The sequence below is a fragment of the Crocodylus siamensis genome, chromosome 8, assembly GCF_052110815.1.
Source record: "Crocodylus siamensis isolate JL-2025a chromosome 8, ASM5211081v1, whole genome shotgun sequence".
Lineage (NCBI taxonomy): Eukaryota > Metazoa > Chordata > Crocodylia > Crocodylidae > Crocodylus > Crocodylus siamensis.
In genome coordinates, this window is record NC_143402.1 from 65119768 (window position 1) to 65139032 (window position 19265).

Genomic DNA, 19265 nt, shown 5'->3' on the forward strand with positions numbered 1-19265 from the left:
TCTAGGGTGATTAATCATTATGTGGGCGAGCAGGAGGAGAGTATGTTGGTAACACTAAAGGCAGTGAAAACTCACTCCCCGCAACTGATGGTGAAATCTCACCAAGGAAGTCCCAAGAGACTGCCTCAGCACATTGCTGAGAGTCATTTTTGTAATAACTTTCCTAAGCACAAAGCCTAACCCAAATCCCTTTGTTTCACCAGATACATTAGCCCAGCACCTAGATGCAGTGACACATCTCTGGCCACCCAGGCTGCTGCTTATTGTTAGCACCACCAGTGGCAGAGGAGGCTACAGAAAGACTCCTGTTTATTGGTAGAGGTAATAGGTAGAGGGAAATGGGGAAATGTAATAGAAAACTTTGAGGGGTTTGTGTGAAGGTATCTTTGATACCCAAGTCTTCAGAGCTGTTCTCTCCTTTAGGAGATCCCAGGAAGGACCTAGTTGTACCTCCTGCTGCCCTGCCTGCAGGGCATTTCTCTCCACTCCCTCTCAGGCACTAAGACTATGCAGCAGTCAGGAGGTACAAGTACAACCCGAGGAGGAGATACCTGAACTCACTCCAGCAGCCGCAGCCCATCAGGTAACCTGAGTACCAGACACACAAAGCCCAAGCCTCTGAGTCCTCACTGCTAAAGTCACACCTCATCCTTGTACCCATGGGTGGTGCTCTTTGGCAAAGCCTTTTGGAGAGCAACTGGTCTGGAACTGAAATCAGATCAGTTTACAGCTGAGACCGGTGGGGCAGGATTCTGCTCAGCCACTCCAGGCTAAGCTGGTCATTTCTCTATTTGAAAAATAGAAATGGTTTGTCTGGATCGGAGGCAAGGACTGGTTATTCCCAAAGTTTCTGAGCAACTTAGCTAATGTCCTGGAGCTGGAGCAAAATCTACCCTGGTGTGAGTAGAATCAACTCTAGCATCTTTATGAGGTTGTCTCCAGTGAATTTATTCAAGATTTTGCTGCCTCTCAGGTACTGTGTCACTCTGTCTTCTTGCCACAGTGACAGCATCCAACTCAAGTTGCTGCAGGCATAACTGATTGGGAGGTGAATAACATTGCTGGGAAAAGCACAGCAACTCACTAAAGTAGGGTGGGAAGGTTGGAGCACAAGTCAGCAAAAAGCTGAACCCCCTTCCCTGGCTCTGGAACTTGGACTGGGAGCTTTTTGCTCCAGCAAATTAACGGAGAAAATCTCAAACATGGAATATTCACATTCAAATCCAGGAAAGGCAATTTACTTGTCTTCCCACATAACAACAGCTCTTTAAACAGGGATGGGCAGAGGGAGGGAAAGCTGACACCAAGCAGCTGCTTTGCTGTATACTTAAGCCAGGGCCACAAACCAAATCCCCATGCTCTCCATTCCTGTGCAAATCAAAGGAGTAAGTATACATATCCTCTTCCTCCACTGCAAAGTTAAACAGTTTTCATAACCTGGCAAAGGATTTTCACAATCACTAACATGCAACTGGATTCCAGTCTCAGCTCTGTTAAGGGTCAAAATATGCCCTGCTCTTAGTCACACAGCCCAGCTTTGATGACTGACTCCATAAATGCTCCGGCTGTTGGGGCTGTACAAGGCAGTCACCGTCTTCTGAACTTTCCATCAAAGTTTGAAAGATGAAGAGGGAACAAAAGGAAATAGTGTGACAGCACTAGTCAGTATGATAAGCAGTGCCCACAAGCTGCCTGACCATTGTGAAAAGTTTTGGAGGCTTCCCTGCAGAGAAATGCTTGGAGGAAGACAGCAAGAGCGTCTTGCAGACACTGATGGTAGCACCTACCATGCACAAGGGGGAGGATGGGGGCATCGGAAGATTGCAGAAGGTGCTTGAAATTGAGGAAAAAAACAAATCTTTTCAGTTGCTCCTTTATCCGTGCTCCCTTGCTCATTGTTTGCCCAGCACACACCCCTCATCTCTCAGTCCTACCAGAAGCAGGCACCGCCTAATTGTTCAACCCCACCTACAGATGCTGGGCAGCTTAATCCAGCTTTATTTCTGGCAGGCTTGCCCTGATAATTTGAGGTGATGCTATGCTAAAATATGTAAGAGGCAAGAAATCTTCTAGGTGTTGTCTTTTATTGGACCAACTGTATGGCTGGTAGGTATAAGCAAGCGTTTGGGTATTAGAGAACCCTTTCTCAGACCTCGATAGTTTGACTTATTTGTCACAGGTGAGGCAACACAATGGGCCAGGTCTGCAAATGCATCTGCCTCTTCCCAGACTTGAATGATTAACTTAGAATTTGAACACATCAATACCCATTTCACATACAGAGGATGCAAGATCTCCTCCATTGGGCTAAGACCTGGAAACCAACTCTTTTCTGTGAACAACTCTTTGCTGAGGCTCAGGCCTAAGGGTAATGGAGACTATCCTAAACCTTCTTTCCATCATCGTTTCTTTGCTTTGACAGAACCAGACTGAGAGAGACTCACCCGTGACCAGTTGAGCTTCATTACTTCCCAGAAGACAATGAACATCCATTAAATCTTCCTTTCAGTCAGCAGGACCTCTGGGGAGTCAGCACACCAAGAGGAATGAACAGTCTCCTGGCATTAATAGAATAAAAGGACTTATTTCATTCACATCCTCTAGGAAATCACTGAGAACCTTCTTCCCCTTTGCCCACCCCTATATTGCAGCTACAAGTCCCTCACGGCAGTAGCCTCACACTAGAAGAACCTCATGCCCCAGGATCCAACTCCCTGCCAACAACCCACACAGGGACATGTTCTTATGTGCTACAGCCTTGGCTAACAGAGCTGTGTCTTAGCTGAAGCTCATGTTGAGACTCACAAGTCCCAGTTCAATCCCTGCTGGTGAGAGCTGTTCCAGGAGCCATGGTGGGACAGTAAAGGACAAGACACCACTCAATCAAGAGTCCTTCACTGTGGTTCCCTGGAAATGAGTGCACTGAGTTCATTTTGCAGACAGAGTTCTTTTGCATGCTAATGCAGCGTATTTCTAGGCCAGCCCTCAATGACCCGGGGGTCCTGATTGCCAGCAGGCAAGACAGAGAACTTCAGGAGAGAGCAGTCATGCGCTGCAGAGCAATACATATAAACCCTCCAGTTGCAGAACATACAGAGGCATTTAAACGCCAAGGTGAAATCCTGACCCGACCCGGCTGACTGCTGTGGACACAGGCTTCAAGCTAGTGCTCATGCTCACCAGTCAAAGAGCTTGGAGAGTCAGGAATGGCTGGATGTTAACCCAACCTGCAACACTGCAAGAACTCCATTATTTAACCACTCTGTACCTTGGCTTCCCCATCTGTAAAGTGGGCACAATGCCAAGCTCCCTGGGGCAAAGTTGAGGCTCCATTAATGTTTGCTTCCAAAGCACCGAAGACAGAGAAAGCTGCTGTTTCATTCCCCGCCTCCCCACCCACATTCATCCATTTTCCCCTAGAACCTGGCAGCTCTGCACAGTTACAAGCAATACACCAAGCACTCCATTTATCTTGCCAGTGTGTGGGATGATTAGCAGGAGCTAGTAATTTCTTTCCTGTTTTAGTCACACTCAGATTGCCTTGCCACTCACACTGGTACACCCTGTCTATTGAGCCAGAACACTGCACAAAAAATACATTAAAGCAGCTAACAAACATCTGCAGGGAGGTGTACAGAACACATACAGGCTAGAACAATTATAGGAGAGAGAATTTCTTGTTACAGTACTTGTAAAAAATTGAATTAGAGCAAAGACGAAACCACCCTTTCCAATCCACTGACAGCTCCGACATTTCAAAGGAAAATAAATCATTTTGAGCTGGGATGGAACACAAGAAACCCAAAACATTTTTTTCAAAATTTCCCACAAAACGGAAGTTCTCAAGGAAATCAATTCTGGACCATCCTAACACTGCGTGATAATAATGTCAAAGTGTTTCATTTTGAAAAGGAAAAAAAATGAATTAAAAAAAAAATCAATGCTGTTTAAACTTTTGTATTATACTTAAGATAAAAAATGTATTACATACAGTATATCCTCATAAATCCGGCATCCTTGGGACCTAGCACCTGCCGGAAATGTGAAAATTCTGGATTTTTGAAACAATGTGCAGCTGCTGCTCCGGGATCGGCCACCACTATTCCCCCCACCCCACCCCCTCCAGCTCCGCAACCACCCGCCACTCTCTCTCCCCCACGGACACAGAGGGGGAAGCTTGTATCCATCACCCTACACCGCTGCTCTGCATTTGGCCGCTGCTCCAGGACCAGCTGCCGCTACCCTCCAATGTAGTGTATTTTTTAAAAGTGCCGGATTTTTGAGAATTCTGGAATTTTGAAAACCGGATTCGTGAGGTTATACTGTATTTACATATGAAATGTAATATCAAATGTTATAAAACAGAATTAATGAGTCAAAGCAAAATTTACAACAATGAAGTAAAAAATTAACTAAGATGTTTTCTTCTCAAAAATGGCACTGGGGCAAACATTTTTTGCACAGTCGCAATGTGGATGAAATGGCAATTTTCAAAAGCAAACTGTTCCCTGGAAACTTTTGTGATCACCTCTGGTTTTACATTAAATGGTGTTTCTGGCCTGATCGATAATCAGGGTCCCGTGTCACTTTTCAGGACACCTACATTTGCTCTTACATGGGGAATCTCAGTTTGAATCCTCACATAGGCTCCAACCATACAGACTGGGGATCCATCTGGGCTCCTCAGTACTTGCAGCGTGACATGGATTAACAGAAAATTATTTGGAACAATTCCACTCAAAGGGGAGCAGGCCAGGTTCCTCAGCTCAACCAAATTTCTTCCCAAATTAATACTTGATTAGGAAGGACTGGCGCATGAGACAGAGAGAGAGAGATACTGTTCTTCAAGTAGCAGAAACTATTTTAAAAAATCAGCTTAGAAATGAAGCTTTGGAAGAACTTAATCTGATGTTAAAAAACTACAGAGCTGCTAAAGCCCTGAACCAAGGGAATGTGGTCTGGAGCCTGTGACAAAATGAGGGACATGAAAAAAATATCCCAAACCCTTCACGCAAGGGAAAGGACTGTACTTGGAAGCTCTGGTAGAGCGAACCGAGTTGGATTGTGACCGGCTGTGAATGTTAATAACTAGACCCCGGGAGGAGATCTGTGTTTGTACTCTGAAGCTTTCCTGGTGTGTGGGGGGACCTGACAGGGGAAGCGGAGAGGCTAACAGGGCACCTCAGTGAAGAGGGACAATGAACATGTCACAACTCAAAGCAGGGAGCACAGCTTTGATTGCAACATAGTAAGCAATGAAAAGCCACTCGAGTTGCAGAGATCCCCGGGTGGGAATTTCTACCTCATTGCCAGATACAAAGTGCATGTAGCTTAGAAGAGGACAGAGCTAGTAAGACACTGTAGTGAGGCTCGCCGGGTCCAGCTGTTACCCTAGCGGTTTTAGGAGATTAGAGACAAGTCTGTCCCTCCAGGAAACAGTGATGCCCTGCTCCCACCCCACAGACTATTGGTCATGTCTTGTGTGCTGATTACAACAAACACTGTTGCACCAGAGAGAAAAATTCATGTCAGAGCTTCCCTTTGCCAACCCAGCAGCTTTTTCCAAGAAGCGGCTGCATCTCTTCCTCCTCATGCTGGGGATGTCACAACACTCATGTGGTGTCAGAATGATGGCTCAGGGCTTTTGCAAAACATGCTGTTTTTGCCAAGAACTCGTTTCCTTTGGAGGCACACAAACAAGTACGCATTATGTCACATCCCCAACGCACAAAACGCCAGCGGAAAAGCAACAATACGGTGCTGCTGCAGGAGCCCTTGCTACAGGCAAGGTTGAAACAGGCCGCTGTTATTATTTTAGGGTGCTACCATATAGTCTCACGTACAACATGCCCCAGAACAAGGTATTACAGTCTTTGTAGTTACTGAGTAGCAGCAGTGAGGGAGCTGAGCCTGATCATAGTCCTGCTTCCTGTGGATTCCACGCAGATCTTATTTTGCTTTTGCCCTGCTGATATTTAAGTACAGAAATTAGTGTTACCATCTTTCCTTGCATATAATGTGCACTCCATTTTCCAGCAGTTTTAAAAAGGTGTGCATTGTATTAAAACATAGTAATTCGTTGTGTTGATATGTACAATATTTAAAGAGGCACCTGGTCATGACTTTAGGATCTCATCAGTTGCCTGCAGGGCTCAGCAATATTTTTTCCTCCTGAATCAACCAAACGTATTCTGTTTCTGCATCCTCCCTCTCCCCAAGACTTCCTCCAGAGTATCAGAGACCAGTTAGAGCTGAAACTGAAAATACAGAATCAGAAAATTAAGGTTGGAAGGGACCTCAGGAGGTCATCTAGTTCAACGCCCTGCTCAAAGCAAGACCATCCCCAACTACATCATTCCAGCTGGGGTTTATCAAGTCAGGCCTTGAAAATCTCCAAGGATGGAGATTCCACCACCTCTCTGGGTAACCTGTTCCAGTGCTTTACCACCCTCCTAGTGAGAAAGGTCTTCCTAATAGCTAACCTAAATTTCCCTTGCTGCAACTTTAGACCATTGCTCCTTGTTCTGTCACCACTAAAAACAGTTTAGCTCCATCCTCTTTCAAACCTCCCTTCAGGTAGTTAAAGGCTCTTATCAGATCCCCCCCTCAGTCTTCTCTTCTGCAGACTAAATAAACCCAGTTCTCTCAGTCTCTACTTATAAATCATGTGCCCCAGCCCCTGAAACATTTTTGTTGCCTTCTGAACTCTCTCCAACGTGTCCACATCCTTTCTATAGTGGGGGGCCCGAAACTGGACATAGTACTCCAGATGTGGCCTCACCAGTGCACAATAGAGCAAAATAATTCCTTCCCTAGATCTGCTGCCAATGTTCCAAATAATGCAGCCCAGTATTTGGGCTGTGCAAAACAGCACCATCCTGTTTCACCTTGAGTTTTGACATTTTGCTGGAATAGCGTTTTGTCTGGAATTTCATTTCAAGTTGAAACAGAAAGGCTGTTTCGAGTCTCGCTGGGGATGGGGGGGGGGGGGGGGGGGGGCGGAAATCAGGCCAGCTGGGCTGACTTCCCATCCCCACTGCTAGATCACACCGGGGCAGGAGGCAACCCAGCTGGGCTGCTTCCCTGACTCCCACACTAGATCACGCCGGGGCAGGTGCCAGCTGGGCTGCCCCCCACCCTGGTGCAATCCATCACAGGGATCGGGGAAGCAGCCCAGGTGGGCTGCCTCACCGCCCACTACCGGATCTTGCACTGGGGATGAGCAGTCAGCCCAACTGGACTGACCTCCCATCCCCAGCCTATGCTCGAAACGTTTTGATTTTCAAAACATTTCAACCAGCCTTGCTTTGTTTCGAGGCTATTTCGAGGGCTTTTGTTTTGTTTCTATTTTGCTGTTTTGACCTCAAAATTGGTTGAAACAGTGTCGAAACAAAACAGCCGGCAAAATTTTGCACAGTCCTAACCAGTACGTTGTTAGCCTTCTTGGCAACAAGGGAACACTCCTGGCTCATATTCCACTTATTGTCCACTGTAATCCCCAGGTCCCTTTCTGCAGAGCTGCTACTTAGCCAGCCAGTCCCCAGGCTGTAGTGGTGCATGGGATTTTTCTGTCCTCTGCACTTGTCCTTACTGAACCTCATGAGATTTCTTTCACATATTCCCTCAAATACCTTGCTTGCATGTCTTCTTACAGGCTCAGGATCAAACATTGCCAGATTTAGGATCAGGAAGGTATCTGTCATCAAACTGACATGGATTACGAGAGACAAGGGAGGTTCACTTGTCTTCTACACTCAGCATGGGCTGTTGATAAGCTGCTAGGGTCATCCAGGCACTTCTTGTCTCAGCAATTCCAGGGCATTTATACACATGCTCCAGGAGTGGGCTGAGGGGTACTTTAATTAGAGCTGCTCTGAGAGCCACTCTAATTAAAGCACCTGCAGCGTCACATGTATCAGTGTCCCTATACTGAAAAATGGCAGCAGGGGAGTTTTAACTAAAGCTCACACAAGCTTTAGTTAAAGTGCCCCATCACTATTTTTCAGCGCAGGGACACTGATGCACGTTATGCTGGAGTTTGCCGCAGCACAGTAATTACCACACTCCAGCAGCCAATCGAGTCTGCTCTGAAGCAGTGCATCAGAGCAGCCTTGCTGCATGTGTATAGGCGCCCCCAGTGTCTCATGGTGACTTCTAAGATCCTTCTGTTCTTTGCTTGTGACATACTTTAGGAACCTGAGAACCAAAATACTTCAATCTAACTGAAGTTATTAGGCTCAACAGAGCAGTTACTGGATAAAAGTTAATAGCCTGGGACATATAGGTCAGCTAAGAGATCGCTTGGTCCTTTCTGGGCTTAAACTATGAACAGATTTCCCATCACAGCATTCTCATTCTTCCATAGCTAGAAAAGCAAATGGCCCTTGCAAAGCCTAATAAACCTGAGATAGAAATCAGTTCTTCAAAGTCAGCTGTGCAACAGAACTCCATGCTCATTGAAATATCCCTCAAGAAGCTTAAAAATCTGCCTCTCTTGAAGGGGGATTTTTAGCCATTTTTCCTCAGTGCAAACACTGATTCCAGGAATGCAAAAAGGAGATAGAACTAACTGCTTGGGTCTAACACTTATTACAAGCAACCCCCTATTAGTGCTCTTAATTGGTTCCTGAAAAACCGAGGGTTAAGCAAAATGAGCATTAAGCAAAACTGAAAGTATTTGACAACCCAAGATGGTGACCGCGAGCATTATAGCAAAACTCACTGAGCGCTAAGTGAAAGTGGGTATCAATTTCCAATGAGTGTTACAGCAAAATAGCACTAAGCAAAACAGCATTAATTGGGGGTTACCTGTACACCCAAACCACCAATCTGCATCTTCCACTATGAAGGCGTATGCGTGTCAATAGCATTAACTTGCTGTTTCTCCCAGTGCTCTGGAAGGGAACTGTTTTCTGGTACCTATAGCTAAATCAAGGATTATTTTTCTCTAGAAAATAATTATAAAGAGTGAACAAGCGAGTGAGCGAGCGTATTTGCATCTTATCCTATCCAGTTCATCTCTTTCCCTCTCTCTCTTGCTCTTTTTACTTTTTTAAATACTTGCTACAATACTGTCTGAGTGAACTGAAGATAACTGAGTTATAAATTTGATTGGGAAGCTGACCATGAGATTTATTTCTGTGCTTGACAGCACAATCATAACCTGAATGCTATGTCAGGCACTTGGAAAGCAGGGTTGACGACTCCATTACACTGCAGATGAAAGATTCCCAGAAAAAAAATCATGCATAGTTGCATATGAAATCATGACAGGATATTGCAAAGTAAGAAGTTCTTGTGATATTGCAATGACAACAAGATCATCTTCATTACAAAGGCTCTGCTTTCCTTAAAAAAAAAAAAAAAAAATAGTGGGATACCACCTTGTGCTAGCTGTCCTGCTGGAAAATTCTACTGGAGTAAGGTAGTTTAGTTTTTACTCTGTCTGTGATTAAACTTGCCTTACAGAAATAACTAAAGCACCCTATTTCCTATCTCTGCAAGGGTCTTACTGAGTTAAGAACCTACTTCAGTTTCCTAGTGAAGATAGTCACTGTTCCAGCTAATAAGAATGTATTTGATCAGTAGCTTAAGTTGGGAGCTAAAGGTGGGAGACACATTAAGCTTTTATGCCCTGATTTACTAAATGAAAATGAGCTTGATGCACTGTGGTTTTGGGTAAGATGCAAGGATCAGGCACGAACAAACGTTTTCAAAGGACTCCTTGGACCAGAACAAAATGCCATGAATCAAAACAGGTGTTAACGGGGATGAGCAAGGGCAATAACGCTGCTCAGATCCAAGGGTGACTAGCCGGGTTTTGTGATGCCTGGAAATGAGAGACAGAAACAGAGGTCAGATTTACAGCCTGCTGACATGCAGAGTCCCAGCAGCAGAACAGAAGGTCTTGCAAGTTAGACGTGAGGTGCTTTCCTCTCTCTGCCTGGGACTGGAATAATAGGACTGATGTTCTGTCAATGCAAACTACCCATGCATATAACTGATTACAGCTAGTCCTGCTTATGTAACGCAGTAACGGGAAGACAGGAGAAGACGACCAACATGGTGGCTCTGCAGCAGTACCCTAAGCACTTTATTCCCCAAGGCCAGGAAAAACAAAGTTCTTTGCAAGTGTAACTAGGATTATAACCTGTCAAATAGTAACATTCCTTCCAGCACGCCAGACCCCATCTCCAATAAAGCACACTTCCTCTTGGATGCTCAGGCAGTACGTGGAATTAGGCCAAACAGATAACTCATTGCTCTGGAGACTCATGTACTAATGAGATAGACTATTCTTACCCACTCAGGAAGAATGCAAACCGAACAAACAAGTGCAGAGCTCGGCCTTATCACTGCACGCAGACTGTAGGTTTTTGAGGAGGTTCCTTCCAGTAAGTAGTCATGTTTTAACCAGGGGTCTTTATTTTTCAAATGGACAGAACTACAGAAGTGGCTGAGCTGACCCAACCACCTCCCCCTGATTCACACACAAAGGACGTACCCAGTGCTGCGGTCCTACTCATACTCTCACCCCCTTGGCTATAGGTATGGAAATCTGGCAGCAGGAGAGCAGTGACAGTTAACTGCCACCAGAGCTATGGCAAATTAACACTGCCACCACTCCCCACCACCAAATTCCCAGACCTGTGGGAAGCACCATGGATGACATAGCTCCCCAGCCTGAGAAGCACTGGCTTAAGAGATGAGTTTTATATATATATATATATATATATACACACACAAGCAGACTAGTAGCCTAGTGGTGCTCAACTCCCAGCTCTCAGCTCTACCTGTGTCACTCCACCTGCAGGCTGCCCACGAGTCCAAAAATTTGGTGGTGGAGTGGTGGCAGCATCAACTGCTGTTTCCCCTGCTGCCAAATTGCCAAACCAATGGGGAACCCTGAGGGCTGGATCGCAGCCCAGAGCCCAATCCCAATATCCAGGGCAGGGCGGGAGCAGTGCTGGCTCTGATCCTGGCATTAGGAGAAGTGCCAGGGCCTGACACTGGCACAGGAGGCAAACACGAAATAAATTAGAGTTAAAACATTTAATATGTTTTAAAATGGGCTGTTTTAACTTGACCCAATATATTCAACTCCACGGGCAAAACATCAAATTTCTGTGAATGGAAAATCTAATTCAGGATGGGAAAGGTTTGGGGGTTTTTTTACTTCTTTTTTGTATCTCATTTTAAGTCCTTGTGAAGCAGGGAAACAGGTTCTCATCTAGCCAGTGGCACGTACGTTAGGCTACAGAACAAGGGGAAACAGCAGAAAGGCAACAGCTAATCCCAAAATGGAGGCTGGCAGCAACTGTTAGATCACACAGGGTAAAAACAGATGTTGGATCTCTCTTGGGACAAAGCCTTTTGTCCTAGGCTCCTAAAGACATGCACGCCCATTGTTCCTCTGTGGTTAAAAGCAGACATCAGGGTTTAGAATCTGATTGTCCCAGGCTTTTGACTCAGCATAAAACCTGGCTTATTTATGCAGGACAATCACAGTTGAATGGTAACTAATTGGAATCAACCCTGACTGCCCTAGGAAAAAAAAAGCATTATGTTGGATACTTCAGGTACTTAAAATGGGACAATGGGTCTGTATGTATGTAGGATCCCAGGATAGCAGGCAATGGTCAGGGAGAAATTCAACATAATTTTTACCCTTTATGTACATGGCTAATTCAAGTTAATTCTCATTGATTTCAGGGACAAGCTATATGTGAAAAGGGATATGTTGCTTCCAGGTTTTCACTTGGATCAGTCAGAACCACCCCAAATGTGAGGTCTGTTTTTACTTACCGGAGATTAGTTGTTTCCTTTCAGGTTTCCCCTCCCCAAAGATCTTGGCTCCATTGGATTCAGCATGGAATTTCACTGCGCAGCTGCTTGGACTCCAGGAAGAGCAGGGGAAGAAAGTCTGGCACCAAGGACCCCTTTCCCCAAGATGATCTGATAGGAGTCAGCTGTGCTGGCTTTAGGATTACTATGTGCTGAAGAAAATACAGAAAGTAAACCCTCAGGGAGCCACTGCCCAGCTGTGATGTAGTTAAAGTGGAATGTGTTCTTTCACCTGATGCCCAGCAAGTACAGTGTGTCTACATACACCCCAAGGTTTCCCGGCCTGGATAAGTATCTCCTATTGCAGCTGCCTTAAGGAACCTTGGAGCAATTTGACTGGCTGCTGTTGGGGTTCAACTGTGGCCTTAAGGAAGTAGGTTTGAGGTATGTACCCTTAGACAAGCTGACTCCGGTCCAGAGCACTCTACCCAATGAAGAGGATGGAAGCCTCTTCTTGCATCACACCTGCCTTGGCAAAAATTGCCAGAAGAAGCTTCTCTCAAACTCAGGACAGTCGGTTATGGGCCATCAGGGCTAACAAGTCAAATTACTGGTGAACTGAATAGACAGAGTAGTTCTAGTGAGCATTTTCAGCTGTTTGTTACAAACCTTCTCCAAATAGACTGCAGATTTTCCTACCCACTATATCAGAACAGAATATGCCTCCTGCCTACTCCAAAATACATATAGTATCATGCCAACACAGCACATTTCCTGTCATTCTCCAAGCACTTTATAAACCTTGGAAAGCCCCGTCATACCCAGCACACATACCAGGTAACTGAGGCACAGAGATATGGGATACGTGTTGCTGATGCTATTTAGGGGGTTGAGTGCCCCAAGGTGGCCCTTTAGGGGTGCTCCAATAGAGATTTTTTGGGCCAATACTGATGGTCGAGTTTTAACAAGCCATACTAGTTGATACCAATCCTCCAATTGCTGATATGCAGCCAGGCAGCTTGGAGAGCAGCATTGGGCTGGTAAGACTGTTGTGGAGAAAGAGGCAAGGGAAGGGGTGCAGGGGAAGCAGATTGAGGCCCCTGTGGTGAGGGACAGAGTGGGGACTGGGGCAGGGGCAGGCACTACCCAGCCAGGGAAAAGTGCAGGAAGCCATGAGTGGCTCATCTGGAGGACGTGGAAGGTGGGCTGCTTCTGCCACTGCATGCACCCCAGGCAGGCATGTGCCCATGGATCTGTGAGTGGGGTGCCGCTGCAGGCTGGGGTGTGCACCCCACCCACAACAGACACAATCAGCCAGACATAACTGCTCTCCATGCTGCTGGGCTGCACTTTTGGCTGCCTGAGTGCTAAGCTGTGGCTGTGCGCATTCACAGGGCATTTATCAGCCATGAGCCAAAAAAAGCCAATTGCCAATATTCTTTATATCAATGCTTATCCGATGAGACCAATGTATTAGTGCACCTCTATGGCCCATTCCATCTATATCACATTTTGCAACCCTTGTCTTTGCCTTCTGTGCTTGGCTTTAATTACAGGCAGTTGAGAGTGTGGAAGGGCTGCTCAGAAGTAGGAGGCTGCATTGTTGCAGGACTTTGAGACTGTAGCCTGCAAACCCAGGTGAGACTGGAAAACACTGGAGATAGGAACAGACTAAGGAATACTTGATCTCACGTTTTAACAAACCGAGCTTCCAGAGGCAGGATGCACAGCTGCTTGGCTGAAGCACTAACAGTGATGGTTGGTGTGCAGATGTTGGATGTAGCTGTGTGTAGTAGCACAGATAAACCTATAGGTGTGCCCTGTTGCATGTGATAAATTCCAGCTATTTTGCCAAGGGCACACCCAGCTTCTATCTACACACAAACCCACTCCCATATAAATTAAGTTATACTTTCAGAAAGCATCTGGAGGTCTTTTTTTTTTTTTTTCCTGTTTTTTTGCACCGGTCCTGGAAGCACTGCAATACCAGGTCAATGCATGGAGTGGATGGAGCACGCTCCAGTTCCACCACCCAATACCAAAAAGAATCTGCTCAATATAGACCTCCTATGGAGGACATATCAGAGACAATTACCCTGGGGAGCTCGCCTACGTGGTCACGCTGCTTCCCCTGCCTGGAGGTCAGCTTTGCAAAAGGAAGCAGGTTACCAACTGAAGTGAGAGCAGTGAGATGCTAAATATAGAGTCCTTCAGGCTCTCACACAATTCCTTGCAGGTGATCGGAAAGAACGGACAGGTCCTTCCACACCGACTGAAAAAGAACTATGCAGACTCAACTTAGTACAGGGATAATGGCTCCAGAAGTCCCAAGTAATATTGCACTTCCCAGTGTATGAGAGAGAACACAGCTTGGGTATGGCTTTCCAATGCAGCTGTTCACACCCAATCGCAACCAACTGCTGTAAAGGCATCCCTTTAGTAACAGGTGTAAATTCAGGTGGCAAACCAACTGCAGAGCAAGTAACAGGACCCAGGTCTCCCACGTGCCATTTTATCTGCTGGACAGGTATGTGAACTCCTAGGATGAAACAGGTTTTTAGCACAACCTCCTTTGAACTGCAGCATGGGAAGAATTTGGTCACTTGCATTTAAAAAAGGCACTTAACTGAAGGGAAGCATTTTCTAAGTAGTCAGTAAGGAAAACCAGAGCCAGAGGCAGTGTTGAGAGCTAATTCCCTTCCCTGATTATGGGTGGGATTAACATGCAAATACAAAGTAAACAATGCGAGCTTTGCCTAGTAAAACAGCTCAAGAATAATACCTCTTCAATGCTAACATTTAGGGGCTAGTATATTTGGATACCTTCTTAGCATTAAATTCTAATCTATGCTTTAGACAGCTACAAATTACACAAATCTGAGCATATCCCCCCTTCCACTGGCAGAAGGAAGCATTACACATGTGAACAGGAAACAATGGTTACTGTGATTCATTGCTCCAAGTGCACTTAAGCCAGTTTTGCAAGTCAAAGATAACATCAGCTGGCAAGCAAATAAAAAAAACTCAAACGTGATTTACAAATGGCACTGCTGAAAATACATGAATTGATCCATTTTCAGTAGAATGAAAGACATTAACAGTCACTAATCCATTCCGTCACATTGGAGAACAGTCACTAATCCATTCTGCATGTCCATAATCAGAGGCCTCTACACACTGATTTCAGGGCATTGAACTTCCATACTGATAACCCTTGGAGGCCAAATAGGCTTTTACCACAGCGATGTAGCTAGAACAACTAATCATCTTCTGATACAGTGTCGTATTGACAGTGAAAACATTAGAGAAACCAGCTAGGGTAAGTCATACCCGCTCTTGGCAGCTCTGCCAGTATGTCCATTGCAAAATCCCGATTTTCTCGTACTGGGTGCAGGGGTACAAGCTCTCTTTAAGGCACATTAACATGCTTTAACCAAAGGTTATGAAAGTCTGAACATCAAATTTGCAAAAACCAACCTTCCTTCCCAAAAGCCACATGCCAGCTAGAGGCAGATTTATGGGATTTTCTTCAAAAGGAAGAAGACACATTTCACATTCCTACGGACAGGCCCATCCAGTTTGAAGCTCTTATCTGGCAACTTGATCTATATGGGCAGATCTTGCATAAAGACCCTTTGACTTTAGCAAGATTCTGTTTAGGGCCACCTGCATCAGGCAACTTGCAGGATCTAAACAAGTAAATACTCCCCTGAAGATGTGTCTTGTGAAATTCACTGTCTGCTGTCCAGCCTGTATCCAGAACCACCTTTAGGTTTGGGGGATTTTATGAAACACAGTGTGGGGTTCCCAGTGGCTACAGGGTGGGATTGTCAAAAAATCAGGATGTATGCCACTGTATGGGAAATAAACAAACTTGATGTAAGGTGCTTACAAAATTGTGGATCCCAAATGATCTCACATCATGGAGTGGCTGGGTGCCCACAGGAGGCTGCTGGTGAGGGAAGAGAAATGCAAGATCCTTTGCATGTGCTAGGCATGTAGAATTATACTGTGCCTAGGAAAAGGAATAGACACTTTCACTTCAAGTGCACCAGACAGCACAACATGAAAACACCTTAATAGGGAGTTTACCACCTATCCCACCAGGTAAGGGGTGGAGAGAGAGTAGCAATGTGTTTATCTAGCACACAGCTCAGTCAGATCACTTTGAGAGCAAGAATTTATTCGTGTCTCAAAATTTAGTCCCAACTCCATTTGAGTTTCCCAAGTATTTCCCAAAGACTTGGATGCCCTAGAGCACGGGTTTCCAACCAGCAGTATGCATACCCCTGGGGGTACTTTGGAAGGCCCCAGAGGGTATGCTGCAGCAGCGCAGGGAAGCTAACCGCACTTCTGATTTAGCTGCTGTGGAGGTGAATCTTCCCACTTGTTGACTGGCTGCCAGGGGACCCTCCCCTCCACTCAACTGGCCACCAGGGGACTTCCTGCTTCTCAACTGGTGGCTGCAGATGCTGACCCAAAAAGGTTGAAAACCCCTACCCTAGAGCAAACCCTATTGCAAGTGGAAGTGCATGCATTTTGTTGAAGGGATTCCCTTCAAAGCAAAGCAGGCAGAAGACCTTGTGTCTACCAGGGCTTTGCGAAATTTCTCCAGCTGTTTTGTTTTGACTCATTTCAAACTCAAAACAGCAAAATCAAAATGAAATGAAGGGCTTTGAAACAGCCTTAAAACAAAACGAGGGCAGTCAAAATGTTTAGGAATGTTTTGAGTTTCAAAAGCAGCCCAGCTGAGTTCCTTTCCCCAGCCCGATCATAACTGTGGACTGGGGAACTCAGCTGGGCTGAGTTCTCTTCCCCAGCCCATTGAAACCATTTCAACGATACAGAACAGTATTTTCAAAATGAAACAAAACACTGTTCCATGGAAACGGATGTCGAAGCAGAACACTGCCAATTCACACAGCCCTAATGTCTACACCTTTGTCATAGCACTGAATCCATGTTGGTCTAACAGCCATACTAGCCCAGCTCCCCTTGAGTCCAGTCCTATTATGTTCTTGCTTTTGCAGCAGCCATGGATTTAAACAGCACAGCAGTACTGCCCTGCTCTTTTTTGAAGTCACCTACAGCAAGTCCACAAAGGGCACAGAGAAACCACCACCAACATGGTGCTTGGCTACACTACCTCATCCTTGACCCAGTGCTCAGGGGTGTATCCTTTTGCATCTCTAAATCAATGATGCTGGATGCCAGGGAGAGTATAACAGGGGGAAGATCACTCTAGATGCATTCTGTTTGCATGCTCTCCCTCTAAAGCAAGGGTGGACCATCTGCAGCATGGGTGCCACAAGTTACCTAGGGAGTCTTTGTACATGGCCCATAGCAGACTGGAGTGAGGCCAGGCACCATAGTTGCAGACAGGGCAGGGAACAGAAAGCTGAGCAGCAGATCAAGTAGAGAAGGGGATCAGACACACACATCTGTGAGGCTGCAGGGCTAACTTTTTTTTTTTTTAAATAAGCATTCCGCAAGGATGGCCCCTGCTTCTCCAAAGCATCTGCTATTGTCACTGTTAAATGAGAAACTGGGCTAGACAGACCTTAGTGTAACCTAGTATGTCACTGCTTATGTTCTTAAAGACGCACAAAAACACATCCCCCTCACCCAGAGCACAGAAGCAGACACACAGCAGCTTTAAGATGGTACAGTATGGCAACTCATTTTGGAAAGTGTCCCTCAGGAAAATGTCACCCAAAACACACATAATGGAGCAGAAGTAATTGTTCAGATGCCATTGTGGGCAGAGACACAACAGCATCCTTCACAGGGTTGCCATGACAGTTTTTGCCTCAGCAGCCTCTTGCACACGATGCTCCGAAAGAAGCAGACAACTGAAAGACGGGCAGACTCCTCTGCTCATTACCCACAGATAACTCTATTTAGGTCACCTTGGTGCTCCAACGCCACATGTGCTATCTACTGCCCCCCCCACCCCCAGCTCTCTGGGGCCTACTGTGTTATATGCAGGCACTATAAAGGGACCCAAGTGATGTCCTTTCAAAGACTGCTCCTAGCTTTAGATCCTAAAGGGAAATAAAAAAGTTATTGCAACTAAAAGCCACCCCCCTCTCCCCAGCAATTAAAACTTATTCAACCTCCTTGATGCCTCGACTTACACGTACCATGTAAGCTGCTAGCCATAAAGATGCCCGAATCAATAGTGACCTTTTTTTGTAGCACCTAGAAACATGATAGCATAGTCCCTCTTCCTCATCACTGAGGCTTGGATACTTAAGCAAACCAGAACCATTTTAAGGAGACAAACAAGAGACCCCGTGCACCAGACAGGATGAGCATTGTTAGCTGCATACAATTAAGACCTTGCACAGACATGCTGCTTAGAATGGATGTGATGTATTAACGTTATGCAGGTTGGCTAGCATGGATTTATTATGCTGCTAAAGCCTGCAGCAGAGCAGTTCCATAGCCTGGATTAGGTCTCAGGCAGATACCCCACTAAATTCAATAGATGAGTTTCCCATTTGGTTTCAAGTGGCCATACAAGTCACATGTTACAAATTCAGTAGATTATCTTCTTTACCATGGAGGGTATCTTCTCATCTCAGGGTTAAAAGCCCCAGCCTTGCAAATCAGGGTTAAGACTTTGAATCTCACTGTAGTCCTTTCCAGCCCCACTTTTCCATGATCCCACAAACAAACACTTACCTAGACTGGTCGAGTCAGGGAAGCTTCTGCTTCAAATCTCACCAGTCCCTTTCAGTCCTATTTCCCATGATCATGCAGAGCAGCACAAACTGGAGTCAGGGTGTTAAGTCATTAAGGAACAGGCTTCTCCCTCCCACCACACATGCACTAAACACCAGTTACACGACACATGAAATCCATGTTGCCATACAATGCTGCACATGTGTACCTGAGGTGACTCCAAAGTAAATAGTGCATCCAACCCATTCTCTAAAGCTGCCAATTTTCAGAATACAAAATTCTTCAAGTGAAAAGGTAACTGTACCATGACGCTGCTGCATGCATTACCAATTAAAGGAGACAAAAAACTCTAGGGGTAGGAGGTGATAGCTTTTATTTATTACTGATTAAAAGAACCCAGAGATCTCATTTTAGGTTAAAAATCAAGTTAAACTATTCCAAATACGTGCTCACCCCCTAGTGGAGAAAGTGTGGTGCTACACTAAACAAGTTCTTAAAATACTTTACAGGCAGCCAGGCAAAAGTACTCACACCCTCAAGGCACTGCTTTTCACTAGAAAGGGTTCCCATTTGCCTCAAGCACATTATGTCCATATACAAAGATGGCAAGTGCATGTGGTGTATCAATTTGCTCTGTGGGACCTGTGGCGCTGAAGGCCTTCACTCAGCTCATGCTCCTTGTATGGCAGACATTAAAAAAAAATTACAGGACAGAAGTCAGATCCAAGAGTTGAATTTTATTCATGTGGTTCAAGGCATTTAGGCAAATTGCTTCCTATAGGAAGAGACTGCAT

General features: G+C 45.5%; 1 protein-coding gene and 1 pseudogene across 7 annotated transcripts in view; both read right to left on the minus strand.

Moving 5' to 3' along the window:
• The window catches only part of SEC14L1 (SEC14 like lipid binding 1), a 100309-nt gene that overhangs the window by 77379 nt on the left and 3665 nt on the right, over positions 1-19265 (minus strand). For all 7 annotated transcript variants that reach the window (XM_090058932.1, XM_090058931.1, XM_090058936.1 and 4 more), the window contains one exon: positions 2445-2558. The gene's annotated coding sequence lies outside the window, so the exon portion shown is untranslated. The remainder of the gene's footprint in view (positions 1-2444; positions 2559-19265) is intronic.
• On the minus strand, positions 13738-13892 carry LOC149858879 (U2 spliceosomal RNA; annotated as a pseudogene).